The 24,825-nt window shown below is 47.1% G+C and overlaps 38 non-coding genes across 38 annotated transcripts; 6 read left to right on the forward strand and 32 right to left on the reverse strand.

Annotated features, from left to right (window-relative positions):
- Positions 1-52: 52 nt before the first annotated feature.
- Positions 53-124, reverse strand: trnap-ugg (transfer RNA proline (anticodon UGG)). The gene has a single exon. It is a non-coding gene; the product is annotated as a tRNA-Pro (tRNA).
- A 938-nt stretch (positions 125-1,062) lies between these two features.
- On the forward strand, positions 1,063-1,135 carry trnaa-agc (transfer RNA alanine (anticodon AGC)). Its single transcript has one exon. It is a non-coding gene; the product is annotated as a tRNA-Ala (tRNA).
- A 1,071-nt stretch (positions 1,136-2,206) lies between these two features.
- Positions 2,207-2,279, reverse strand: trnaf-gaa (transfer RNA phenylalanine (anticodon GAA)). Its single transcript has one exon. It is a non-coding gene; the product is annotated as a tRNA-Phe (tRNA).
- A 101-nt stretch (positions 2,280-2,380) lies between these two features.
- On the reverse strand, positions 2,381-2,454 carry trnam-cau (transfer RNA methionine (anticodon CAU)). The gene has a single exon. It is a non-coding gene; the product is annotated as a tRNA-Met (tRNA).
- A 1,205-nt stretch (positions 2,455-3,659) lies between these two features.
- On the reverse strand, positions 3,660-3,731 carry trnaq-cug (transfer RNA glutamine (anticodon CUG)). The gene has a single exon. It is a non-coding gene; the product is annotated as a tRNA-Gln (tRNA).
- Positions 3,732-4,035: 304 nt separating this feature from the next.
- Positions 4,036-4,108, reverse strand: trnaf-gaa (transfer RNA phenylalanine (anticodon GAA)). Its single transcript has one exon. It is a non-coding gene; the product is annotated as a tRNA-Phe (tRNA).
- Positions 4,109-4,209: 101 nt separating this feature from the next.
- Positions 4,210-4,283, reverse strand: trnam-cau (transfer RNA methionine (anticodon CAU)). Its single transcript has one exon. It is a non-coding gene; the product is annotated as a tRNA-Met (tRNA).
- A 1,369-nt stretch (positions 4,284-5,652) lies between these two features.
- trnaq-uug (transfer RNA glutamine (anticodon UUG)) lies at positions 5,653-5,724 on the reverse strand. Its single transcript has one exon. It is a non-coding gene; the product is annotated as a tRNA-Gln (tRNA).
- A 314-nt stretch (positions 5,725-6,038) lies between these two features.
- trnai-aau (transfer RNA isoleucine (anticodon AAU)) lies at positions 6,039-6,112 on the reverse strand. The gene has a single exon. It is a non-coding gene; the product is annotated as a tRNA-Ile (tRNA).
- A 95-nt stretch (positions 6,113-6,207) lies between these two features.
- On the reverse strand, positions 6,208-6,279 carry trnap-ugg (transfer RNA proline (anticodon UGG)). The gene has a single exon. It is a non-coding gene; the product is annotated as a tRNA-Pro (tRNA).
- Positions 6,280-7,217: 938 nt separating this feature from the next.
- trnaa-agc (transfer RNA alanine (anticodon AGC)) lies at positions 7,218-7,290 on the forward strand. Its single transcript has one exon. It is a non-coding gene; the product is annotated as a tRNA-Ala (tRNA).
- Positions 7,291-8,354: 1,064 nt separating this feature from the next.
- On the reverse strand, positions 8,355-8,427 carry trnaf-gaa (transfer RNA phenylalanine (anticodon GAA)). Its single transcript has one exon. It is a non-coding gene; the product is annotated as a tRNA-Phe (tRNA).
- A 101-nt stretch (positions 8,428-8,528) lies between these two features.
- trnam-cau (transfer RNA methionine (anticodon CAU)) lies at positions 8,529-8,602 on the reverse strand. Its single transcript has one exon. It is a non-coding gene; the product is annotated as a tRNA-Met (tRNA).
- Positions 8,603-9,039: 437 nt separating this feature from the next.
- On the forward strand, positions 9,040-9,112 carry trnaa-agc (transfer RNA alanine (anticodon AGC)). Its single transcript has one exon. It is a non-coding gene; the product is annotated as a tRNA-Ala (tRNA).
- A 695-nt stretch (positions 9,113-9,807) lies between these two features.
- trnaq-cug (transfer RNA glutamine (anticodon CUG)) lies at positions 9,808-9,879 on the reverse strand. Its single transcript has one exon. It is a non-coding gene; the product is annotated as a tRNA-Gln (tRNA).
- A 304-nt stretch (positions 9,880-10,183) lies between these two features.
- trnaf-gaa (transfer RNA phenylalanine (anticodon GAA)) lies at positions 10,184-10,256 on the reverse strand. Its single transcript has one exon. It is a non-coding gene; the product is annotated as a tRNA-Phe (tRNA).
- A 101-nt stretch (positions 10,257-10,357) lies between these two features.
- On the reverse strand, positions 10,358-10,431 carry trnam-cau (transfer RNA methionine (anticodon CAU)). Its single transcript has one exon. It is a non-coding gene; the product is annotated as a tRNA-Met (tRNA).
- A 437-nt stretch (positions 10,432-10,868) lies between these two features.
- On the forward strand, positions 10,869-10,941 carry trnaa-agc (transfer RNA alanine (anticodon AGC)). The gene has a single exon. It is a non-coding gene; the product is annotated as a tRNA-Ala (tRNA).
- Positions 10,942-12,013: 1,072 nt separating this feature from the next.
- Positions 12,014-12,086, reverse strand: trnaf-gaa (transfer RNA phenylalanine (anticodon GAA)). The gene has a single exon. It is a non-coding gene; the product is annotated as a tRNA-Phe (tRNA).
- Positions 12,087-12,187: 101 nt separating this feature from the next.
- On the reverse strand, positions 12,188-12,261 carry trnam-cau (transfer RNA methionine (anticodon CAU)). Its single transcript has one exon. It is a non-coding gene; the product is annotated as a tRNA-Met (tRNA).
- Positions 12,262-12,698: 437 nt separating this feature from the next.
- Positions 12,699-12,771, forward strand: trnaa-agc (transfer RNA alanine (anticodon AGC)). The gene has a single exon. It is a non-coding gene; the product is annotated as a tRNA-Ala (tRNA).
- Positions 12,772-13,466: 695 nt separating this feature from the next.
- trnaq-cug (transfer RNA glutamine (anticodon CUG)) lies at positions 13,467-13,538 on the reverse strand. Its single transcript has one exon. It is a non-coding gene; the product is annotated as a tRNA-Gln (tRNA).
- A 304-nt stretch (positions 13,539-13,842) lies between these two features.
- trnaf-gaa (transfer RNA phenylalanine (anticodon GAA)) lies at positions 13,843-13,915 on the reverse strand. The gene has a single exon. It is a non-coding gene; the product is annotated as a tRNA-Phe (tRNA).
- A 101-nt stretch (positions 13,916-14,016) lies between these two features.
- trnam-cau (transfer RNA methionine (anticodon CAU)) lies at positions 14,017-14,090 on the reverse strand. The gene has a single exon. It is a non-coding gene; the product is annotated as a tRNA-Met (tRNA).
- A 437-nt stretch (positions 14,091-14,527) lies between these two features.
- On the forward strand, positions 14,528-14,600 carry trnaa-agc (transfer RNA alanine (anticodon AGC)). Its single transcript has one exon. It is a non-coding gene; the product is annotated as a tRNA-Ala (tRNA).
- Positions 14,601-15,672: 1,072 nt separating this feature from the next.
- On the reverse strand, positions 15,673-15,745 carry trnaf-gaa (transfer RNA phenylalanine (anticodon GAA)). Its single transcript has one exon. It is a non-coding gene; the product is annotated as a tRNA-Phe (tRNA).
- A 101-nt stretch (positions 15,746-15,846) lies between these two features.
- On the reverse strand, positions 15,847-15,920 carry trnam-cau (transfer RNA methionine (anticodon CAU)). Its single transcript has one exon. It is a non-coding gene; the product is annotated as a tRNA-Met (tRNA).
- Positions 15,921-17,125: 1,205 nt separating this feature from the next.
- trnaq-cug (transfer RNA glutamine (anticodon CUG)) lies at positions 17,126-17,197 on the reverse strand. The gene has a single exon. It is a non-coding gene; the product is annotated as a tRNA-Gln (tRNA).
- A 304-nt stretch (positions 17,198-17,501) lies between these two features.
- On the reverse strand, positions 17,502-17,574 carry trnaf-gaa (transfer RNA phenylalanine (anticodon GAA)). The gene has a single exon. It is a non-coding gene; the product is annotated as a tRNA-Phe (tRNA).
- Positions 17,575-17,675: 101 nt separating this feature from the next.
- Positions 17,676-17,749, reverse strand: trnam-cau (transfer RNA methionine (anticodon CAU)). Its single transcript has one exon. It is a non-coding gene; the product is annotated as a tRNA-Met (tRNA).
- A 1,576-nt stretch (positions 17,750-19,325) lies between these two features.
- trnaf-gaa (transfer RNA phenylalanine (anticodon GAA)) lies at positions 19,326-19,398 on the reverse strand. Its single transcript has one exon. It is a non-coding gene; the product is annotated as a tRNA-Phe (tRNA).
- Positions 19,399-19,504: 106 nt separating this feature from the next.
- Positions 19,505-19,578, reverse strand: trnai-aau (transfer RNA isoleucine (anticodon AAU)). The gene has a single exon. It is a non-coding gene; the product is annotated as a tRNA-Ile (tRNA).
- A 96-nt stretch (positions 19,579-19,674) lies between these two features.
- On the reverse strand, positions 19,675-19,746 carry trnat-ugu (transfer RNA threonine (anticodon UGU)). Its single transcript has one exon. It is a non-coding gene; the product is annotated as a tRNA-Thr (tRNA).
- A 2,075-nt stretch (positions 19,747-21,821) lies between these two features.
- Positions 21,822-21,894, reverse strand: trnaf-gaa (transfer RNA phenylalanine (anticodon GAA)). Its single transcript has one exon. It is a non-coding gene; the product is annotated as a tRNA-Phe (tRNA).
- A 101-nt stretch (positions 21,895-21,995) lies between these two features.
- On the reverse strand, positions 21,996-22,069 carry trnam-cau (transfer RNA methionine (anticodon CAU)). Its single transcript has one exon. It is a non-coding gene; the product is annotated as a tRNA-Met (tRNA).
- Positions 22,070-23,274: 1,205 nt separating this feature from the next.
- trnaq-cug (transfer RNA glutamine (anticodon CUG)) lies at positions 23,275-23,346 on the reverse strand. Its single transcript has one exon. It is a non-coding gene; the product is annotated as a tRNA-Gln (tRNA).
- A 304-nt stretch (positions 23,347-23,650) lies between these two features.
- On the reverse strand, positions 23,651-23,723 carry trnaf-gaa (transfer RNA phenylalanine (anticodon GAA)). The gene has a single exon. It is a non-coding gene; the product is annotated as a tRNA-Phe (tRNA).
- Positions 23,724-23,824: 101 nt separating this feature from the next.
- trnam-cau (transfer RNA methionine (anticodon CAU)) lies at positions 23,825-23,898 on the reverse strand. The gene has a single exon. It is a non-coding gene; the product is annotated as a tRNA-Met (tRNA).
- Between the last annotated feature and the right edge of the window lie 927 nt (positions 23,899-24,825).

Consider the following 24,825-nt stretch of genomic DNA (forward strand, 5'->3'; position numbering starts at 1 on the left):
AATGTTTGTGAATGCAATGAGACAATAAAGCTTCACGTTTTAACCTGAACAAAGGCTCGTCCGGTATTTGAACCCGGGACCTCTCGCACCCAAAGCGAGAATCATACCCCTAGACCAACGAGCCTTTGTGCCCAAAGCTAAGAAAAAAGAGCTATTTCAGCAACAACAAAAGAAGGAACATGAACTAACGTGGAAGCAATCAAAGTCCTCGAGACAGTGTGAAAGGCTAACGAATGCAAGTTGGCCTCTTAATTGACCTAAAAATGGGGCTGTATCTAACATGTAGAGGGAAGTTAGGGAGGACAGCTGAAATGGTCAGATGTCACTTAGACCAGCGGGTCTCAATTCCAGTCCTTGCGCCCCCTGCTCTTCACATTTTGTAAGTTTCTCGTATAGCTTCAGACATTTGTTCCATTCGAACGTAAGTGACCTGAGAACTGGACATCACATGACATCCCTCCGTGATTCAAGTTCAAAGCGTATGTATACGTTCAATTCATAGTGAGTAATACAGTGGTGTATCGAGGTATACAGAGGTAAATGATGTCACACTTCTCCATGTGTGAAGAAGTTGCGCAGCACAAATCCGTGAACCAATGTTCCAAAGTGAAGTATACTTTGACGGATTTCCCCTGCTCAGGGAGTGGGGAGCAATGAACACTGTGTAGGGACCATGTCAATCACTAGGAGCTCACTTCTAATGAGCTGATTATCCGAATCAGGTGTGCTAACAAAAAGAGACATGCAAAACATGCAGACCTGGGGGGAGCGAGGACTAGAATTGAGAACCGCTTCCTTAGACTTTAAGTCAGTGTGAGCAAAAGAGGTGAGAAGTTGTCTGCATGATCCGAGTGTTCCAAGGTAGCCTACATAATACAAGAATCCATACACATGCATACTGGCGTAACAAGACCGAGAAGGTCCTTAAACACAAAAGCTTAATCTCTTTGTTAATTCGACAACATAATCTCGGCCAGTGCAAAGGAGCAAGCCCAGAGGAGGGACAGCCTCTTTGCATAAAACCCGTCATTTCCAGCTATGCTCGTCATTCTTGAAAGGCCAGGGGAATTAGCTCAAATGGTAGAGCGCTCGCTTAGCATGCGAGAGGTAGCGGGATCGATGCCCGCATTCTCCAAGTTGGCTCCTGCCCTTTTACTCACACATCCCTAGATCAGTGGATTTCAATCCTGTCCTGGAGGCATCCCTGCCCTGCACATTTCGCATTTCCCCTCATCTAACACACCTGTTTCAAATCATCAGCTCATTAGTAGAGACTGCAAGACCTGATTTGGGTGTGTCTAATAAGGGAGACAAACAAAATGTTCAGGGCAGGGGTGCCTCCAGGTAAGGTTTGAAAACCATTGCCCTAAAGAGACCGACTGAGCGTTGACGCAATGCTGCCACACTCCCACGTTAGCTTTTTTTGGGCTCACAGTTGCCAAAAAGTATTTCAGACATGGTCCTGTGCAAATTGGTTGCAAAACAGTGCCATTTTACGCACAGTTCCCTAAAGCAGTGGTTTTCAAACCTGTCCTGGAGGCACCCCTGCCCTTCACATTTTGAATGTTTCCCTCATCTAACACACCTGTTTCAAATCATCAGCTCATTAGTAGAGACCGCGAGACCTTATTTGGGTGTGTCTAATAAGGGAGACAATAAAAATGTGCAGGGCAGGGGTGCCTCCAGGACAGGTTTGAGAACCACTGCCCTAAAGAGACAGACTGAGCATCGATGCAATGCGGCCACACTCTCTACGTTAGTTAATTTTTTTGGACTAAAAGGTGCTGAAAAGTATTTCAGACATTGTCTTGCGCAAACTGGTGGCAAAATAGGTCCTACCGAGATTTGAACTCAGATCACTGGATTCAGAGTCCAGAGTGCTAACCATTACACCATGGAACCTTAACTGGTGCAGCTGTTGCTCACAGGGCCACAAACACTGGCACCATCGCCAAACTAGTGCTGTTTTATCTTTTCCTGCGGCAAGAAAGCACACAGGGATCTCCACCGAGATTCGAACTCAGATCGCTGGATTCAAAGCCCAGAGTGCTGACCATTACACCATGGAACAGAAACTGCTTGGTTGGAGGCCAACTTGGAAACAGATAGCTCTCTGGCTGTGGAGAAGCAGTTATACAGAGAGGTTGGAACCCAGTGATTTTTGGTCAATGGCCTGCCTCAAAAAAGGGAAAAGTGTGGAAGATGTTGCCAAAACCCAGGATCGAACCAGGGACCTTTAGATCTTCAGTCTAACGCTCTCCCAACTAAGCTATTTCGGCTACAACAAACCTCTGCTTAGCAAGCAGGGATTTCAGTGATATCACTCTTTGTCAGAGCTGAAGAGCAGAGCAGAGATGAGCCCCCAGACAATAAAAACAGCTGGCCAGTACGGGGATCAAACCCGCGACATTGGAGTTATGAGCACCACACTCTAACCAGCTGAGCTAACCGGCCTGGCTTAGCCATCCATGTCTGCCTGATTGGAAAAAACCTGCCATAATGTTTGTGAATGCAATGAGACAATAAAGCTTCACGTTTTAACCCGAATCAGGTGTGCTAACAAAGAGAGACATGCAAAACATGCAGACCTGGGGGGAGCGAGGACTAGAATTGAGAACCGCTTCCTTAGACTTTAAGTCAGTGTGAGCAAAAGAGGTGAGAAGTTGTCTGCATGATCCGAGTGTTCCAAGGTAGCCTACATAATACAAGAATCCATACACATGCATACTGGCGTAACAAGACCGAGAAGGTCCTTAAACACAAAAGCTTAATCTCTTTGTTAATTCGACAACATAATCTCGGCCAGTGCAAAGGAGCAAGCCCAGAGGAGGGACAGCCTCTTTGCATAAAACCCGTCATTTCCAGCTATGCTCGTCATTCTTGAAAGGCCAGGGGAATTAGCTCAAATGGTAGAGCGCTCGCTTAGCATGCGAGAGGTAGCGGGATCGATGCCCACATTCTCCAAGTTGGCTCCTGCCCTTTTACTCACACATCCCTAGATCAGTGGTTTTCAATCCTGTCCTGGAGGCATCCCTGCCCTGCACATTTCGCATTTCCCCTCATCTAACACACCTGTTTCAAATCATCAGCTCATTAGTAGAGACTGCAAGACCTGATTTGGGTGTGTCTAATAAGGGAGACAAACAAAATGTTCAGGGCAGGGGTGCCTCCAGGTAAGGTTTGAAAACCATTGCCCTAAAGAGACCGACTGAGCGTTGACGCAATGCTGCCACACTCCCACGTTAGCTTTTTTTGGGCTCACAGTTGCCAAAAAGTATTTCAGACATGGTCCTGTGCAAATTGGTTGCAAAACAGTGCCATTTTACGCACAGTTCCCTAAAGCAGTGGTTTTCAAACCTGTCCTGGAGGCACCCCTGCCCTTCACATTTTGAATGTTTCCCTCATCTAACACACCTGTTTCAAATCATCAGCTCATTAGTAGAGACCGCGAGACCTTATTTGGGTGTGTCTAATAAGGGAGACAATAAAAATGTGCAGGGCAGGGGTGCCTCCAGGACAGGTTTGAGAACCACTGCCCTAAAGAGACAGACTGAGCATCGATGCAATGCGGCCACACTCTCTACGTTAGTTAATTTTTTTGGACTAAAAGGTGCTGAAAAGTATTTCAGACATTGTCTTGCGCAAACTGGTGGCAAAATAGGTCCCACCGAGATTTGAACTCAGATCACTGGATTCAGAGTCCAGAGTGCTAACCATTACACCATGGAACCTTAAATGGTGCAGCTGTTGCTCACAGGGCCACAAACACTGGCACCATCGCCAAACTAGTGCTGTTTTATCTTTTCATGCGGCAAGAAAGCACACAGGGATCTCCACCGAGATTCGAACTCAGATCGCTGGATTCAAAGCCCAGAGTGCTGACCATTACACCATGGAACTGAAACTGCTTGGTTGGAGGCCAACTTGGAAACAGATAGCTCTCTGGCTGTGGGGAAGCAGTTATACAGAGAGGTTGGAACCCAGTGATTTTTGGTCAATGGCCCGCCTCAAAAAAGGGAAAAGTGTGGAAGATGTTGCCAAAACCCAGGATCGAACCAGGGACCTTTAGATCTTCAGTCTAACGCTCTCCCAACTAAGCTATTTCGGCTACAACAAACCTCTGCTTAGCAAGCAGGGATTTCAGTGATATCACTATTTGTCAGAGCTGAAGAGCAGAGCAAAGATGAGCCCCCAGACAATAAAAACAGCTGGCCAGTACGGGGATCGAACCCGCGACATTGGAGTTATGAGCACCACACTCTAACCAGCTGAGCTAACCGGCCTGGCTTAGCCATCCATGTCTGCCTGATTCAAAAAAACCTGCCATAATGTTTGTGAATGCAATGAGACAATAAAGCTTCACGTTTCAACCCGAATCAGGTGTGCTAACAAAGAAAGACATGCAAAACATGCAGACCTGGGGGGAGCGAGGACTAGAATTGAGAACCGCTTCCTTAGACTTTAAGTCAGTGTGAGCAAAAGAGGTGAGAAGTTGTCTGCATGATCCGAGTGTTCCAAGGTAGCCTACATAATACAAGAATCCATACACATGCATACTGGCGTAACAAGACCGAGAATGTCCTTAAACACAAAAGCTTAATCTCTTTGTTAATTTGACAACATAATCTCGGCCAGTGCAAAGGAGCAAGCCCAGAGGAGGGACAGCCTCTTTGCATCAAACCCGTCATTCCCAGCTATGCTCGTCATTCTTGAAAGGCCAGGGAATTAGCTCAAATGGTAGAGCGCTCGCTTAGCATGTGAGAGGTAGCGGGATCGATGCCTGCATTCTCCAAGTTGGTTCCTGCCCTTTTACTCACACATCCCTAGATCAGTGGTTTTCAATCCTGTCCTGGAGGCATCCCTGCCCTGCACATTTCGCATTTCCCCTCATCTAACAAACCTGTTTCAAATCATGAGCTCATTAGTAGAGACTGCAAGACCTGATTTGGGTGTGTCTAATAAGGGAGACATACAAAATGTTCAGGGCAGTGGTTCCTCCAGGAAAGGTTTGAAAACCATTGCCCTAAAGAGACCGACTGAGCGTTGACGCAATGCTGCCACACTCCCACGTTAGCTTTTTTTGGGCTCACAGCTGCCAAAAAGTATTTCAGACATGGTCCTGTGCAAATTGGTTGCAAAACAGTGCCATTTTACGCACAGTTCCCTAAAGCAGTGGTTTTCAAACCTGTCCTGGAGGCACCCTGCCCTTCACATTTTGAATGTTTCCCTCATCTAACACACCTGTTTCAAATCATCAGCTCATTAGTAGAGACCGCGAAACCTTATTTGGGTGTGTCTAATAAGGGAGACAATAAAAATGTGCAGGGCAGGGGTGCCTCCAGGACAGGTTTGAGAACCACTGCCCTAAAGAGACAGACTGAGCATCGATGCAATGCGGCCACACTCTCTACGTTACTTAATTTTTTTGGAATAAAAGGTGCCGAAAAGTATTTCAGACATTGTCCTGCGCACACTGGTGGCAAAATAGGTCCCACCGAGATTTGAACATAGATCACTTGATTCAGAGTCCAGAGTGCTAACCATTACACCATGGAACCTTAACTGGTGCAGCTGTTGCTCACAGGGCCACAAACACTGGCACCATTGCCAAACTAGTGCTGTTTTATCTTTTCCTGCGGCAAGAAAGCACACAGGCTCCACCGAGATTCAAACTCAGATCGCTGGATTCAAAGCCCAGAGTGCTGACCATTACACCATGGAACCACAACTGCTTGGTTGGAGGCCAACTTGGAAACAGATAGCTCTCTGGCTGTGGGGAAGCAGTTATACAGAGAGGTTGGAACCCAGTGATTTTTGGTCAATGGCCCGCCTCAAAAAAGGGAAAAGTGTGGGAGATGTTGCCAAAACCCAGGAACGAGCCAGGGACCTTTAGATCTTCAGTCTAACACTCTTCCAACTGAGCTATTTCGGCTACAACAAACCTCTGCTTAGCAAGCAGGGATTTCAGTGAGATCACCCTACTCTTTGTCGGAGATGAAGAGCAGAGCAGAGATGAGCCCCCAGACAATAAAAACAGCTGGCCAGTGCGGGGATCGAACCCGCGACCTTGGCGTTATTAGCACCACGCACTAATCAGCTGAGCTAACTGGCCTGGCTTAGCCATTAGTGTCTGCCTGATTGAAAAAAACAGCTATAATGTTTGTGAATGCAATGAGACAATAAAGCTTCACGTTTTAACCTGAACAAAGGCTCGTCCGGGATTTGAACCCGGGACCTCTCGCACCCAAAGCGAGAATCATACCCCTAGACCAACGAGCCTTTGTGCCCAAAGCGAAGAAAAAAGAGCTATTTCAGCAACAACAAAAGAAGGAACATGAACTAACGTGGAAGCAATCAAAGTCCTCGAGACAGTGTGAAAGGCTAACGAATGCAAGTTGGCCTCTTAATTGACCTAAAAATGGGGCTGTATCTAACATGTAGAGGGATGTTAGGGAGGACAGCTGAAATGGTCAGATGTCACTTAGACCAGCGGGTCTCAATTCCAGTCCTTGCGCCCCCTGCTCTTCACATTTTGTAAGTTTCTCGTATAGCTTCAGACATTTGTTCCATTCGAACGTAAGTGACCTGAGAACTGGACATCACATGACATCCCTCCGTGATTCAAGTTCAAAGCGTATGTATACGTTCAATTCATAGTGAGTAATACAGTGGTGTATCGAGGTATACAGAGGTAAATGATGTCACACTTCTCCATGTGTGAAGAAGTTGCGCAGCACAAATCCGTGAACCAATGTTCCAAAGTGAAGTATACTTTGACGGATTTCCCCTGCTCAGGGAGTGGGGAGCAATGAACACTGTGTAGGGACCATGTCAATCACTAGGAGCTCACTTCTAATGAGCTGATTATCCGAATCAGGTGTGCTAACAAAGAGAGACATGCAAAACATGCAGACCTGGGGGGAGCGAGGACTAGAATTGAGAACCGCTTCCTTAGACTTTAAGTCAGTGTGAGCAAAAGAGGTGAGAAGTTGTCTGCATGATCCGAGTGTTCCAAGGTAGCCTACATAATACAAGAATCAATACACATGCATACTGGCGTAACAAGACCGAGAAGGTCCTTAAACACAAAAGCTTAATCTCTTTGTTAATTCGACAACATAATCTCGGCCAGTGCAAAGGAGCAAGCCCAGAGGAGGGACAGCCTCTTTGCATAAAACCCGTCATTTCCAGCTATGCTCGTCATTCTTGAAAGGCCAGGGGAATTAGCTCAAATGGTAGAGCGCTCGCTTAGCATGCGAGAGGTAGCGGGATCGATGCCCGCATTCTCCAAGTTGGCTCCTGCCCTTTTACTCACACATCCCTAGATCAGTGGTTTTCAATCCTGTCCTGGAGGCATCCCTGCCCTGCACATTTCGCATTTCCCCTCATCTAACACACCTGTTTCAAATCATCAGCTCATTAGTAGAGACTGCAAGACCTGATTTGGGTGTGTCTAATAAGGGAGACAAACAAAATGTTCAGGGCAGGGGTGCCTCCAGGTAAGGTTTGAAAACCATTGCCCTAAAGAGACCGACTGAGCGTTGACGCAATGCTGCCACACTCCCACGTTAGCTTTTTTTGGGCTCACAGTTGCCAAAAAGTATTTCAGACATGGTCCTGTGCAAATTGGTTGCAAAACAGTGCCATTTTACGCACAGTTCCCTAAAGCAGTGGTTTTCAAACCTGTCCTGGAGGCACCCCTGCCCTTCACATTTTGAATGTTTCCCTCATCTAACACACCTGTTTCAAATCATCAGCTCATTAGTAGAGACCGCGAGACCTTATTTGGGTTTGTCTAATAAGGGAGACAATAAAAATGTGCAGGGCAGGGGTGCCTCCAGGACAGGTTTGAGAACCACTGCCCTAAAGAGACAGACTGAGCATCGATGCAATGCGGCCACACTCTCTACGTTAGTTAATTTTTTTGGACTAAAAGGTGCTGAAAAGTATTTCAGACATTGTCTTGCTCAAACTGGTGGCAAAATAGGTCCCACCGAGATTTGAACTCGGATCACTGGATTCAGAGTGCTAACCATTACACCATGGAACCTTAACTGGTGCAGCTGTTGCTCACAGGGCCACAAACACTGGCACCATCGCCAAACTAGTGCTGTTTTATCTTTTCCTGCGGCAAGAAAGCACACAGGGATCTCCACTGAGATTCAAACTCAGATTGCTGGATTCAAAGCCCAGAGTGCTGACCATTACACCATGGAACCGAAACTGCTTGGTTGGAGGCCAACTTGGAAACAGATAGCTCTCTGGCTGTGGGGAAGCAGTTATACAGAGAGGTTGGAACCCAGTGATTTTTGGTCAATGGCCCGCCTCAAAAAAGGGAAAAGTGTGGAAGATGTTGCCAAAACCCAGGATCGAACCAGGAACCTTTAGATCTTCAGTCTAACGCTCTCCCAACTAAGCTATTTCGGCTACAACAAACCTCTGCTTAGCAAGCAGGGATTTCAGTGATATCACTCTTTGTCAGAGCTGAAGAGCAGAGCAGAGATGAGCCCCCAGACAATAAAAACAGCTGGCCAGTACGGGGATCGAACCCACGACATTGGAGTTATGAGCACCACACTCTAACCAGCTGAGCTAACCGGCCTGGCTTAGCCATCCATGTCTGCCTGATTGGAAAAAACCTGCCATAATGTTTGTGAATGCAATGAGACAATAAAGCTTCATGTTTCAACCCGAATCAGGTGTGCTAACAAAGAGAGACATGCAAAACATGCAGACCTGGGGGGAGCGAGGACTAGAATTGAGAACCGCTTCCTTAGACTTTAAGTCAGTGTGTGCAAAAGAGGTGAGAAGTTGTCTGCATGATCCGAGTGTTCCAAGGTAGCCTACATAATACAAGAATCCATACACATGCATACTGGCGTAACAAGACCGAGAAGGTCCTTAAACACAAAAGCTTAATCTCTTTGTTAATTCGACAACATAATCTCGGCCAGTGCAAAGGAGCAAGCCCAGAGGAGGGACAGCCTCTTTGCATAAAACCCGTCATTTCCAGCTATGCTCGTCATTCTTGAAAGGCCAGGGGAATTAGCTCAAATGGTAGAGCGCTCGCTTAGCATGCGAGAGGTAGCGGGATCAATGCCCGCATTCTCCAAGTTGGCTCCTGCCCTTTTACTCACACATCCCTAGATCAGTGGTTTTCAATCCTGTCCTGGAGGCATCCCTGCCCTGCACATTTCGCATTTCCCCTCATCTAACACACCTGTTTCAAATCATCAGCTCATTAGTAGAGACTGCAAGACCTGATTTGGGTGTGTCTAATAAGGGAGACAAACAAAATGTTCAGGGCAGGGGTGCCTCCAGGTAAGGTTTGAAAACCATTGCCCTAAAGAGACCGACTGAGCGTTGACGCAATGCTGCCACACTCCCACGTTAGCTTTTTTTGGGCTCACAGTTGCCAAAAAGTATTTCAGACATGGTCCTGTGCAAATTGGTTGCAAAACAGTGCCATTTTACGCACAGTTCCCTAAAGCAGTGGTTTTCAAACCTGTCCTGGAGGCACCCCTGCCCTTCACATTTTGAATGTTTCCCTCATCTAACACACCTGTTTCAAATCATCAGCTCATTAGTAGAGACCGCGAGACCTTATTTGGGTGTGTCTAATAAGGGAGACAATAAAAATGTGCAGGGCAGGGGTGCCTCCAGGACAGGTTTGAGAACCACTGCCCTAAAGAGACAGACTGAGCATCGATGCAATGCGGCCACACTCTCTACGTTAGTTAATTTTTTTGGACTAAAAGGTGCTGAAAAGTATTTCAGACATTGTCTTGCGCAAACTGGTGGCAAAATAGGTCCCACCGAGTTTTGAACTCAGATCACTGGATTCAGAGTCCAGAGTGCTAACCATTACACCATGGAACCTTAACTGGTGCAGCTGTTGCTCACAGGGCCACAAACACTGGCACCATCGCCAAACTAGTGCTGTTTTATCTTTTCCTGCGGCAAGAAAGCACACAGGGATCTCCACCGAGATTCGAACTCAGATCGCTGGATTCAAAGCCCAGAGTGCTGACCATTACACCATGGAACAGAAACTGCTTGGTTGGAGGCCAACTTGGAAACAGATAGCTCTCTGGCTGTGGGGAAGCAGTTATACAGAGAGGTTGGAACCCAGTGATTTTTGGTCAATGGCCCGCCTCAAAAAAGGGAAAAGTGTGGAAGATGTTGCCAAAACCCAGGATCGAACCAGGGACCTTTAGATCTTCAGTCTAACGCTCTCCCAACTAAGCTATTTCGGCTACAACAAACCTCTGCTTAGCAAGCAGGGATTTCAGTGATATCACTCTTTGTCAGAGCTGAAGAGCAGAGCAGAGATGAGCCCCCAGACAATAAAAACAGCTGGCCAGTACGGGGATCAAACCCGCGACATTGGAGTTATGAGCACCACACTCTAACCAGCTGAGCTAACCGGCCTGGCTTAGCCATCCATGTCTGCCTGATTGGAAAAAACCTGCCATAATGTTTGTGAATGCAATGAGACAATAAAGCTTCATGTTTCAACCCGAATCAGGTGTGCTAACAAAGAGAGACATGCAAAACATGCAGACCTGGGGGGAGCGAGGACTAGAATTGAGAACCGCTTCCTTAGACTTTAAGTCAGTGTGTGCAAAAGAGGTGAGAAGTTGTCTGCATGATCCGAGTGTTCCAAGGTAGCCTACATAATACAAGAATCCATACACATGCATACTGGCGTAACAAGACCGAGAAGGTCCTTAAACACAAAAGCTTAATCTCTTTGTTAATTCGACAACATAATCTCGGCCAGTGCAAAGGAGCAAGCCCAGAGGAGGGACAGCCTCTTTGCATAAAACCCGTCATTTCCAGCTATGCTCGTCATTCTTGAAAGGCCAGGGGAATTAGCTCAAATGGTAGAGCGCTCGCTTAGCATGCGAGAGGTAGCGGGATCAATGCCCGCATTCTCCAAGTTGGCTCCTGCCCTTTTACTCACACATCCCTAGATCAGTGGTTTTCAATCCTGTCCTGGAGGCATCCCTGCCCTGCACATTTCGCATTTCCCCTCATCTAACACACCTGTTTCAAATCATCAGCTCATTAGTAGAGACTGCAAGACCTGATTTGGGTGTGTCTAATAAGGGAGACAAACAAAATGTTCAGGGCAGGGGTGCCTCCAGGTAAGGTTTGAAAACCATTGCCCTAAAGAGACCGACTGAGCGTTGACGCAATGCTGCCACACTCCCACGTTAGCTTTTTTTTGGGCTCACAGTTGCCAAAAAGTATTTCAGACATGGTCCTGTGCAAATTGGTTGCAAAACAGTGCCATTTTACGCACAGTTCCCTAAAGCAGTGGTTTTCAAACCTGTCCTGGAGGCACCCCTGCCCTTCACATTTTGAATGTTTCCCTCATCTAACACACCTGTTTCAAATCATCAGCTCATTAGTAGAGACCGCGAGACCTTATTTGGGTGTGTCTAATAAGGGAGACAATAAAAATGTGCAGGGCAGGGGTGCCTCCAGGACAGGTTTGAGAACCACTGCCCTAAAGAGACAGACTGAGCATCGATGCAATGCGGCCACACTCTCTACGTTAGTTAATTTTTTTGGACTAAAAGGTGCTGAAAAGTATTTCAGACATTGTCTTGCGCAAACTGGTGGCAAAATAGGTCCCACCGAGTTTTGAACTCAGATCACTGGATTCAGAGTCCAGAGTGCTAACCATTACACCATTGAACCTTAACTGGTGCAGCTGTTGCTCACAGGGCCACAAACACTGGCACCATCGCCAAACTAGTGCTGTTTTATCTTTTCCTGCGGCAAGAAAGCACACAGGGATCTCCACCGAGATTCGAACTCAGATCGCTGGATTCAAAGCCCAGAGTGCTGACCATTACACCATGGAACAGAAACTGCTTGGTTGGAGGCCAACTTGGAAACAGATAGCTCTCTGGCTGTGGGGAAGCAGTTATACAGAGAGGTTGGAACCCAGTGATTTTTGGTCAATGGCCCGCCTCAAAAAAGGGAAAAGTGTGGAAGATGTTGCCAAAACCCAGGATCGAACCAGGAACCTTTAGATCTTCAGTCTAACGCTCTCCCAACTAAGCTATTTCGGCTACAACAAACCTCTGCTTAGCAAGCAGGGATTTCAGTGATATCACTCTTTGTCAGAGCTGAAGAGCAGAGCAGAGATGAGCCCCCAGACAATAAAAACAGCTGGCCAGTACGGGGATCGAACCCACGACATTGGAGTTATGAGCACCACACTCTAACCAGCTGAGCTAACCGGCCTGGCTTAGCCATCCATGTCTGCCTGATTGGAAAAAACCTGCCATAATGTTTGTGAATGCAATGAGACAATAAAGCTTCATGTTTCAACCCGAATCAGGTGTGCTAACAAAGAGAGACATGCAAAACATGCAGACCTGGGGGGAGCGAGGACTAGAATTGAGAACCGCTTCCTTAGACTTTAAGTCAGTGTGTGCAAAAGAGGTGAGAAGTTGTCTGCATGATCCGAGTGTTCCAAGGTAGCCTACATAATACAAGAATCCATACACATGCATACTGGCGTAACAAGACCGAGAAGGTCCTTAAACACAAAAGCTTAATCTCTTTGTTAATTCGACAACATAATCTCGGCCAGTGCAAAGGAGCAAGCCCAGAGGAGGGACAGCCTCTTTGCATAAAACCCGTCATTTCCAGCTATGCTCGTCATTCTTGAAAGGCCAGGGGAATTAGCTCAAATGGTAGAGCGCTCGCTTAGCATGCGAGAGGTAGCGGGATCAATGCCCGCATTCTCCAAGTTGGCTCCTGCCCTTTTACTCACACATCCCTAGATCAGTGGTTTTCAATCCTGTCCTGGAGGCATCCCTGCCCTGCACATTTCGCATTTCCCCTCATCTAACACACCTGTTTCAAATCATCAGCTCATTAGTAGAGACTGCAAGACCTGATTTGGGTGTGTCTAATAAGGGAGACAAACAAAATGTTCAGGGCAGGGGTGCCTCCAGGTAAGGTTTGAAAACCATTGCCCTAAAGAGACCGACTGAGCGTTGACGCAATGCTGCCACACTCCCACGTTAGCTTTTTTTGGGCTCACAGTTGCCAAAAAGTATTTCAGACATGGTCCTGTGCAAATTGGTTGCAAAACAGTGCCATTTTACGCACAGTTCCCTAAAGCAGTGGTTTTCAAACCTGTCCTGGAGGCACCCCTGCCCTTCACATTTTGAATGTTTCCCTCATCTAACACACCTGTTTCAAATCATCAGCTCATTAGTAGAGACCGCGAGACCTTATTTGGGTGTGTCTAATAAGGGAGACAATAAAAATGTGCAGGGCAGGGGTGCCTCCAGGACAGGTTTGAGAACCACTGCCCTAAAGAGACAGACTGAGCATCGATGCAATGCGGCCACACTCTCTACGTTAGTTAATTTTTTTGGACTAAAAGGTGCTGAAAAGTATTTCAGACATTGTCTTGCGCAAACTGGTGGCAAAATAGGTCCCACCGAGTTTTGAACTCAGATCACTGGATTCAGAGTCCAGAGTGCTAACCATTACACCATGGAACCTTAACTGGTGCAGCTGTTGCTCACAGGGCCACAAACACTGGCACCATCGCCAAACTAGTGCTGTTTTATCTTTTCCTGCGGCAAGAAAGCACACAGGGATCTCCACCGAGATTCGAACTCAGATCGCTGGATTCAAAGCCCAGAGTGCTGACCATTACACCATGGAACAGAAACTGCTTGGTTGGAGGCCAACTTGGAAACAGATAGCTCTCTGGCTGTGGGGAAGCAGTTATACAGAGAGGTTGGAACCCAGTGATTTTTGGTCAATGGCCCGCCTCAAAAAAGGGAAAAGTGTGGAAGATGTTGCCAAAACCCAGGATCGAACCAGGGACCTTTAGATCTTCAGTCTAACGCTCTCCCAACTAAGCTATTTCGGCTACAACAAACCTCTGCTTAGCAAGCAGGGATTTCAGTGATATCACTCTTTGTCAGAGCTGAAGAGCAGAGCAGAGATGAGCCCCCAGACAATAAAAACAGCTGGCCAGTACGGGGATCAAACCCGCGACATTGGAGTTATGAGCACCACACTCTAACCAGCTGAGCTAACCGGCCTGGCTTAGCCATCCATGTCTGCCTGATTGGAAAAAACCTGCCATAATGTTTGTGAATGCAATGAGACAATAAAGCTTCATGTTTCAACCCGAATCAGGTGTGCTAACAAAGAGAGACATGCAAAACATGCAGACCTGGGGGGAGCGAGGACTAGAATTGAGAACCGCTTCCTTAGACTTTAAGTCAGTGTGTGCAAAAGAGGTGAGAAGTTGTCTGCATGATCCGAGTGTTCCAAGGTAGCCTACATAATACAAGAATCCATACACATGCATACTGGCGTAACAAGACCGAGAAGGTCCTTAAACACAAAAGCTTAATCTCTTTGTTAATTCGACAACATAATCTCGGCCAGTGCAAAGGAGCAAGCCCAGAGGAGGGACAGCCTCTTTGCATAAAACCCGTCATTTCCAGCTATGCTCGTCATTCTTGAAAGGCCAGGGGAATTAGCTCAAATGGTAGAGCGCTCGCTTAGCATGCGAGAGGTAGCGGGATCAATGCCCGCATTCTCCAAGTTGGCTCCTGCCCTTTTACTCACACATCCCTAGATCAGTGGTTTTCAATCCTGTCCTGGAGGCATCCCTGCCCTGCACATTTCGCATTTCCCCTCATCTAACACACCTGTTTCAAATCATCAGCTCATTAGTAGAGACTGCAAGACCTGATTTGGGTGTGTCTAATAAGGGAGACAAACAAAATGTTCAGGGCAGGGGTGCCTCCAGGTAAGGTTTGAAAACCATTGCCCTAAAGAGACCGACTGAGCGTTGACGCAATGCTGCCACACTCCCACGTTAGCTTTTTTTTGGGCTCACAGTTGCCAAAAAGTATTTCAGACATGGTCCTGTGCAAATTGGTTGCAAAACAGTGCCATTTTACGCACAGTTCCCTAAAGCAGTGGTTTTCAAACCTGTCCTGGAGGCACCCCTGCCCTTCACATTTTGAATGTTTCCCTCATCTAACACACCTGTTTCAAATCATCAGCTCATTAGTAGAGACCGCGAGACCTTATTTGGGTGTGTCTAATAAGGGAGACAATAAAAATGTGCAGGGCAGGGGTGCCTCCAGGACAGGTTTGAGAACCACTGCCCTAAAGAGACAGACTGAGCATCGATGCAATGCGGCCACACTCTCTACGTTAGTTAATTTTTTTGGACTAAAAGGTGCTGAAAAGTATTTCAGACATTGTCTTGCGCAAACTGGTGGCAAAATAGGTCCCACCGAGTTTTGAACTCAGATCACTGGATTCAGAGTCCAGAGTGCTAACCATTACACCATTGAACCTTAACTGGTGCAGCTGTTGCTCACAGGGCCACAAACACTGGCACCATCGCCAAACTAGTGCTGTTTTATCTTTTCCTGCGGCAAGAAAGCACACAGGGATCTCCACCGAGATTCGAACTCAGATCGCTGGATTCAAAGCCCAGAGTGCTGACCATTACACCATGGAACAGAAACTGCTTGGTTGGAGGCCAACTTGGAAACAGATAGCTCTCTGGCTGTGGGGAAGCAGTTATACAGAGAGGTTGGAACCCAGTGATTTTTGGTCAATGGCCCGCCTCAAAAAAGGGAAAAGTGTGGAAGATGTTGCCAAAACCCAGGATCGAACCAGGGACCTTTAGATCTTCAGTCTAACGCTCTCCCAACTAAGCTATTTCGGCTACAACAAACCTCTGCTTAGCAAGCAGGGATTTCAGTGATATCACTCTTTGTCAGAGCTGAAGAGCAGAGCAGAGATGAGCCCCCAGACAATAAAAACAGCTGGCCAGTACGGGGATCAAACCCGCGACATTGGAGTTATGAGCACCACACTCTAACCAGCTGAGCTAACCGGCCTGGCTTAGCCATCCATGTCTGCCTGATTGGAAAAAACCTGCCATAATGTTTGTGAATGCAATGAGACAATAAAGCTTCACGTTTTAACCCGAATCAGGTGTGCTAACAAAGAGAGACATGCAAAACATGCAGACCTGGGGGGAGCGAGGACTAGAATTGAGAACCGCTTCCTTAGACTTTAAGTCAGTGTGAGCAAAAGAGGTGAGAAGTTGTCTGCATGATCCGAGTGTTCCAAGGTAGCCTACATAATACAAGAATCCATACACATGCATACTGGCGTAACAAGACCGAGAAGGTCCTTAAACACAAAAGCTTAATCTCTTTGTTAATTCGACAACATAATCTCGGCCAGTGCAAAGGAGCAAGCCCAGAGGAGGGACAGCCTCTTTGCATAAAACCCGTCATTTCCAGCTATGCTCGTCATTCTTGAAAGGCCAGGGGAATTAGCTCAAATGGTAGAGCGCTCGCTTAGCATGCGAGAGGTAGCGGGATCGATGCCCACATTCTCCAAGTTGGCTCCTGCCCTTTTACTCACACATCCCTAGATCAGTGGTTTTCAATCCTGTCCTGGAGGCATCCCTGCCCTGCACATTTCGCATTTCCCCTCATCTAACACACCTGTTTCAAATCATCAGCTCATTAGTAGAGACTGCAAGACCTGATTTGGGTGTGTCTAATAAGGGAGACAAACAAAATGTTCAGGGCAGGGGTGCCTCCAGGTAAGGTTTGAAAACCATTGCCCTAAAGAGACCGACTGAGCGTTGACGCAATGCTGCCACACTCCCACATTAGCTTTTTTTGGGCTCACAGTTGCCAAAAAGTATTTCAGACATGGTCCTGTGCAAATTGGTTGCAAAACAGTGCCATTTTACGCACAGTTCCCTAAAGCAGTGGTTTTCAAACCTGTCCTGGAGGCACCCCTGCCCTTCACATTTTGAATGTTTCCCTCATCTAACACACCTGTTTCAAATCATCAGCTCATTAGTAGAGACCGCGAGACCTTATTTGGGTGTGTCTAATAAGGGAGACAATAAAAATGTGCAGGGCAGGGGTGCCTCCAGGACAGGTTTGAGAACCACTGCCCTAAAGAGACAGACTGAGCATCGATGCAATGCGGCCACACTCTCTACGTTAGTTAATTTTTTTGGACTAAAAGGTGCTGAAAAGTATTTCAGACATTGTCTTGCGCAAACTGGTGGCAAAATAGGTCCCACCGAGATTTGAACTCAGATCACTGGATTCAGAGTCCAGAGTGCTAACCATTACACCATGGAACCTTAACTGGTGCAGCTGTTGCTCACAGGGCCACAAACACTGGCACCATCGCCAAACTAGTGCTGTTTTATCTTTTCCTGCGGCAAGAAAGCACACAGGGATCTCCACCGAGATTCGAACTCAGATCGCTGGATTCAAAGCCCAGAGTGCTGACCATTACACCATGGAACCGAAACTGCTTGGTTGGAGGCCAACTTGGAAACAGATAGCTCTCTGGCTGTGGGGAAGCAGTTATACAGAGAGGTTGGAACCCAGTGATTTTTGGTCAATGGCCCGCCTCAAAAAAGGGAAAAATGTGGAAGATGTTGCCAAAACCCAGGATCGAACCAGGGACCTTTAGATCTTCAGTCTAACGCTCTCCCAACTAAGCTATTTCGGCTACAACAAACCTCTGCTTAGCAAGCAGGGATTTCAGTGATATCACTCTTTGTCAGAGCTGAAGAGCAGAGCAGAGATGAGCCCCCAGACAATAAAAACAGCTGGCCAGTACGGGGCTCGAACCCGCGACATTGGAGTTATGAGCACCACACTCTAACCAGCTGAGCTAACCGGCCTGGCTTAGCCATCCATGTCTGCCTGATTGAAAAAAACCTGCCATAATGTTTGTGAATGCAATGAGACAATAAAGCTTCACGTTTCAACCCGAATCAGGTGTGCTAACAAAGAGAGACATGCAAAACATGCAGACCTGGGGGGAGCGAGGACTAGAATTGAGAACCGCTTCCTTAGACTTTAAGTCAGTGTGAGCAAAAGAGGTGAGAAGTTGTCTGCATGATCCGAGTGTTCCAAGGTAGCCTACATAATACAAGAATCCATACACATGCATACTGGCGTAACAAGACCGAGAATGTCCTTAAACACAAAAGCTTAATCTCTTTGTTAATTTGACAACATAATCTCGGCCAGTGCAAAGGAGCAAGCCCAGAGGAGGGACAGCCTCTTTGCATCAAACCCGTCATTCCCAGCTATGCTCGTCATTCTTGAAAGGCCAGGGGAATTAGCTCAAATGGTAGAGCGCTCGCTTAGCATGCGAGAGGTAGCGGGATCGATGCCTGCATTCTCCAAGTTGGCTCCTGCCCTTTTACTCACACATCCCTAGATCAGTGGTTTTCAATCCTGTCCTGGAGGCATCCCTGCCCTGCACATTTCGCATTTCCCCTCATCTAACAAACCTGTTTCAAATCATCAGCTCATTAGTAGAGACTGCAAGACCTGATTTGGGTGTGTCTAATAAGGGAGACATACAAAATGTTCAGGGCAGTGGTTCCTCCAGGAAAGGTTTGAAAACCATTGCCCTAAAGAGACCGACTGAGCGTTGACGCAATGCTGCCACACTCCCACGTTAGCTTTTTTTGGGCTCACAGCTGCCAAAAGTATTTCAGACATGGTCCTGTGCAAATTGGTTGCAAAACAGTGCCATTTTACGCACAGTTCCCTAAAGCAGTGGTTTTCAAACCTGTCCTGGAGGCACCCTGCCCTTCACATTTTGAATGTTTCCCTCATCTAACACACCTGTTTCAAATCATCAGCTCATTAGTAGAGACCGCGAGACCTTATTTGGGTGTGTCTAATAAGGGAGACAATAAAAATGTGCAGGGCAGGGGTGCCTCCAGGACAGGTTTGAGAACCACTGCCCTAAAGAGACAGACTGAGCATCGATGCAATGCGGCCACACTCTCTACGTTACTTAATTTTTTTGGAATAAAAGGTGCCGAAAAGTATTTCAGACATTGTCCTGTGCAAACTGGTGGCAAAATAGGTCCCACCGAGATTTGAACATAGATCACTTGATTCAGAGTCCAGAGTGCTAACCATTACACCATGGAACCTTAACTGGTGCAGCTGTTGCTCACAGGGCCACAAACACTGGCACCATTGCCAAACTAGTGCTGTTTTATCTTTTCCTGCGGCAAGAAAGCACACAGGCTCCACCAAGATTCAAACTCAGATCGCTGGATTCAAAGCCCAGAGTGCTGACCATTACACCATGGAACCACAACTGCTTGGTTGGAGGCCAACTTGGAAACAGATAGCTCTCTGGCTGTGGGGAAGCAGTTATACAGAGAGGTTGGAACCCAGTGATTTTTGGTCAATGGCCCGCCTCAAAAAAGGGAAAAGTGTGGGAGATGTTGCCAAAACCCGGGAACGAGCCAGGGACCTTTAGATCTTCAGTCTAACACTCTCCCAACTGAGCTATTTCGGCTACAACAAACCTCTGCTTAGCAAGCAGGGATTTCAGTGAGATCACCCTACTCTTTGTCGGAGATGAAGAGCAGAGCAGAGATGAGCCCCCAGACAATAAAAACAGCTGGCCAGTGCGGGGATCGAACCCGCGACCTTGGCGTTATTAGCACCACGCACTAATCAGCTGAGCTAACCGGCCTGGCTTAGCCATTAGTGTCTGCCTGATTGAAAAAAAACAGCTATAATGTTTGTGAATGCAATGAGACAATAAAGCTTCACGTTTTAACCTGAACAAAGGCTCGTCCGGGATTTGAACCCGGGACCTCTCGCACACAAAGCGAGAATCATACCCCTAGACCAACGAGCCTTTGTGCCCAAAGCCAAGAAAAAAGAGCTATTTCAGCAACAACAAAAGAAGGAACATGAACTAACGTGGAAGCAATCAAAGTCCTCGAGACAGTGTGAAAGGCTAACGAATGCAAGTTGGCCTCTTAATTGACCTAAAAATGGGGCTGTATCTAACATGTAGAGGGATGTTAGGGAGGACAGCTGAAATGGTCAGATGTCACTTAGACCAGCGGGTCTCAATTCCAGTCCTTGCGCCCCCTGCCCTTCACATTTTGTAAGTTTCTCGTATAGCTTCAGACATTTGTTCCATTCGAACGTAAGTGACCTGAGAACTGGACATCACATGACATCCCTCCGTGATTCAAGTTCAAAGCGTATGTATACGTTCAATTCATAGTGAGTAATACAGTGGTGTATCGAGGTATACAGAGGTAAATGATGTCACACTTCTCCATGTGTGAAGAAAATGCGCAGCACAAATCCGTGAACCAATGTTCCAAAGTGAAGTATACTTTGACGGATTTCCCCTGCTCAGGGAGTGGGGAGCAATGAACACTGTGTAGGGACCATGTCAATCACTAGGAGCTCACTTCTAATGAGCTGATTATCCGAATCAGGTGTGCTAACAAAGAGAGACATGCAAAACATGCAGACCTGGGGGGAGCGAGGACTAGAATTGAGAACCGCTTCCTTAGACTTTAAGTCAGTGTGAGCAAAAGAGGTGAGAAGTTGTCTGCATGATCCGAGTGTTCCAAGGTAGCCTACATAATACAAGAATCCATACACATGCATACTGGCGTAACAAGACCGAGAAGGTCCTTAAACACAAAAGCTTAATCTCTTTGTTAATTCGACAACATAATCTCGGCCAGTGCAAAGGAGCAAGCCCAGAGGAGGGACAGCCTCTTTGCATAAAACCCGTCATTTCCAGCTATGCTCGTCATTCTTGAAAGGCCAGGGGAATTAGCTCAAATGGTAGAGCGCTCGCTTAGCATGCGAGAGGTAGCGGGATTGATGCCCGCATTCTCCAAGTTGGCTCCTGCCCTTTTACTCACACATCCCTAGATCAGTGGTTTTCAATCCTGTCCTGGAGGCATCCCTGCCCTGCACATTTCGCATTTCCCCTCAATTAACACACCTGTTTCAAATCATCAGCTCATTAGTAGAGACTGCAAGACCTGATTTGGGTGTGTCTAATAAGGGAGACAAACAAAATGTTCAGGGCAGGGGTGCCTCCAGGTAAGGTTTGAAAACCATTGCCCTAAAGAGACCGACTGAGCGTTGACGCAATGCTGCCACACTCCCACGTTAGCTTTTTTTGGGCTCACAGTTGCCAAAAAGTATTTCAGACATGGTCCTGTGCAAATTGGTTGCAAAACAGTGCCATTTTACGCACAGTTCCCTAAAGCAGTGGTTTTCAAACCTGTCCTGGAGGCACCCCTGCCCTTCACATTTTGAATGTTTCCCTCATCTAACACACCTGTTTCAAATCATCAGCTCATTAGTAGAGACCGCGAGACCTTATTTGGGTGTGTCTAATAAGGGAGACAATAAAAATGTGCAGGGCAGGGGTGCCTCCAGGACAGGTTTGAGAACCACTGCCCTAAAGAGACAGACTGAGCATCGATGCAATGCGGCCACACTCTCTACGTTAGTTAATTTTTTTGGACTAAAAGGTGCTGAAAAGTATTTCAGACATTGTCTTGCTCAAACTGGTGGCAAAATAGGTCCCACCGAGATTTGAACTCGGATCACTGGATTCAGAGTGCTAACCATTACACCATGGAACCTTAACTGGTGCAGCTGTTGTTCACAGGGCCACAAACACTGGCACCATCGCCAAACTAGTGCTGTTTTATCTTTTCCTGCGGCAAGAAAGCACACAGGGATCTCCACCGAGATTCGAACTCAGATCGCTGGATTCAAAGCCCAGAGTGCTGACCATTACACCATGGAACAGAAACTGCTTGGTTGGAGGCCAACTTGGAAACAGATAGCTCTCTGGCTGTGTGGAAGCAGTTATACAGAGAGGTTGGAACCCAGTGATTTTTGGTCAATGGCCCGCCTCAAAAAAGGGAAAAGTGTGGAAGATGTTGCCAAAACCCAGGATCGAACCAGGGACCTTTAGATCTTCAGTCTAACGCTCTCCCAACTAAGCTATTTCGGCTACAACAAACCTCTGCTTAGCAAGCAGGGATTTCAGTGATATCACTCTTTGTCAGAGCTGAAGAGCAGAGCAGAGATGAGCCCCCAGACAATAAAAACAGCTGGCCAGTACGGGGATCAAACCCGCGACATTGGAGTTATGAGCACCACACTCTAACCAGCTGAGCTAACCGGCCTGGCTTAGCCATCCATGTCTGCCTGATTGGAAAAAACCTGCCATAATGTTTGTGAATGCAATGAGACAATAAAGCTTCACGTTTTAACCCGAATCAGGTGTGCTAACAAAGAGAGACATGCAAAACATGCAGACCTGGGGGGAGCGAGGACTAGAATTGAGAACCGCTTCCTTAGACTTTAAGTCAGTGTGAGCAAAAGAGGTGAGAAGTTGTCTGCATGATCCGAGTGTTCCAAGGTAGCCTACATAATACAAGAATCCATACACATGCATACTGGCGTAACAAGACCGAGAAGGTCCTTAAACACAAAAGCTTAATCTCTTTGTTAATTCGACAACATAATCTCGGCCAGTGCAAAGGAGCAAGCCCAGAGGAGGGACAGCCTCTTTGCATAAAACCCGTCATTTCCAGCTATGCTCGTCATTCTTGAAAGGCCAGGGGAATTAGCTCAAATGGTAGAGCGCTCGCTTAGCATGCGAGAGGTAGCGGGATCGATGCCCACATTCTCCAAGTTGGCTCCTGCCCTTTTACTCACACATCCCTAGATCAGTGGTTTTCAATCCTGTCCTGGAGGCATCCCTGCCCTGCACATTTCGCATTTCCCCTCATCTAACACACCTGTTTCAAATCATCAGCTCATTAGTAGAGACTGCAAGACCTGATTTGGGTGTGTCTAATAAGGGAGACAAACAAAATGTTCAGGGCAGGGGTGCCTCCAGGTAAGGTTTGAAAACCATTGCCCTAAAGAGACCGACTGAGCGTTGACGCAATGCTGCCACACTCCCACGTTAGCTTTTTTTGGGCTCACAGTTGCCAAAAAGTATTTCAGACATGGTCCTGTGCAAATTGGTTGCAAAACAGTGCCATTTTACGCACAGTTCCCTAAAGCAGTGGTTTTCAAACCTGTCCTGGAGGCACCCCTGCCCTTCACATTTTGAATGTTTCCCTCATCTAACACACCTGTTTCAAATCATCAGCTCATTAGTAGAGACCGCGAGACCTTATTTGGGTGTGTCTAATAAGGGAGACAATAAAAATGTGCAGGGCAGGGGTGCCTCCAGGACAGGTTTGAGAACCACTGCCCTAAAGAGACAGACTGAGCATCGATGCAATGCGGCCACACTCTCTACGTTAGTTAATTTTTTTGGACTAAAAGGTGCTGAAAAGTATTTCAGACATTGTCTTGCGCAAACTGGTGGCAAAATAGGTCCCACCGAGATTTGAACTCAGATCACTGGATTCAGAGTCCAGAGTGCTAACCATTACACCATGGAACCTTAAATGGTGCAGCTGTTGCTCACAGGGCCACAAACACTGGCACCATCGCCAAACTAGTGCTGTTTTATCTTTTCCTGCGGCAAGAAAGCACACAGGGATCTCCACCGAGATTCGAACTCAGATCGCTGGATTCAAAGCCCAGAGTGCTGACCATTACACCATGGAACCGAAACTGCTTGGTTGGAGGCCAACTTGGAAACAGATAGCTCTCTGGCTGTGGGGAAGCAGTTATACAGAGAGGTTGGAACCCAGTGATTTTTGGTCAATGGCCCGCCTCAAAAAAGGGAAAAGTGTGGAAGATGTTGCCAAAACCCAGGATCGAACCAGGGACCTTTAGATCTTCAGTCTAACGCTCTCCCAACTAAGCTATTTCGGCTACAACAAACCTCTGCTTAGCAAGCAGGGATTTCAGTGATATCACTCTTTGTCAGAGCTGAAGAGCAGAGCAGAGATGAGCCCCCAGACAATAAAAACAGCTGGCCAGTACGGGGATCGAACCCGCGACATTGGAGTTATGAGCACCACACTCTAACCAGCTGAGCTAACCGGCCTGGCTTAGCCATCCATGTCTGCCTGATTGAAAAAAACCTGCCATAATGTTTGTGAATGCAATGAGACAATAAAGCTTCACGTTTCAACCCGAATCAGGTGTGCTAACAAAGAGAGACATGCAAAACATGCAGACCTGGGGGGAGCGAGGACTAGAATTGAGAACCGCTTCCTTAGACTTTAAGTCAGTGTGAGCAAAAGAGGTGAGAAGTTGTCTGCATGATCCGAGTGTTCCAAGGTAGCCTACATAATACAAGAATCCATACACATGCATACTGGCGTAACAAGACCGAGAATGTCCTTAAACACAAAAGCTTAATCTCTTTGTTAATTTGACAACATAATCTCGGCCAGTGCAAAGGAGCAAGCCCAGAGGAGGGACAGCCTCTTTGCATCAAACCCGTCATTCCCAGCTATGCTCGTCATTCTTGAAAGGCCAGGGGAATTAGCTCAAATGGTAGAGCGCTCGCTTAGCATGCGAGAGGTAGCGGGATCGATGCCTGCATTCTCCAAGTTGGCTCCTGCCCTTTTACTCACACATCCCTAGATCAGTGGTTTTCAATCCTGTCCTGGAGGCATCCCTGCCCTGCACATTTCGCATTTCCCCTCATCTAACAAACCTGTTTCAAATCATCAGCTCATTAGTAGAGACTGCAAGACCTGATTTGGGTGTGTCTAATAAGGGAGACATACAAAATGTTCAGGGCAGTGGTGCCTCCAGGAAAGGTTTGAAAACCATTGCCCTAAAGAGACCGACTGAGCGTTGACGCAATGCTGCCACACTCCCACGTTAGCTTTTTTTGGGCTCACAGCTGCCAAAAAGTATTTCAGACATGGTCCTGTGCAAATTGGTTGCAAAACAGTGCCATTTTACGCACAGTTCCCTAAAGCAGTGGTTTTCAAACCTGTCCTGGAGGCACCCTGCCCTT

This window comes from Carassius carassius, chromosome 8, assembly GCF_963082965.1.
Source record: "Carassius carassius chromosome 8, fCarCar2.1, whole genome shotgun sequence".
NCBI classification, from domain to species: domain Eukaryota; kingdom Metazoa; phylum Chordata; class Actinopteri; order Cypriniformes; family Cyprinidae; genus Carassius; species Carassius carassius.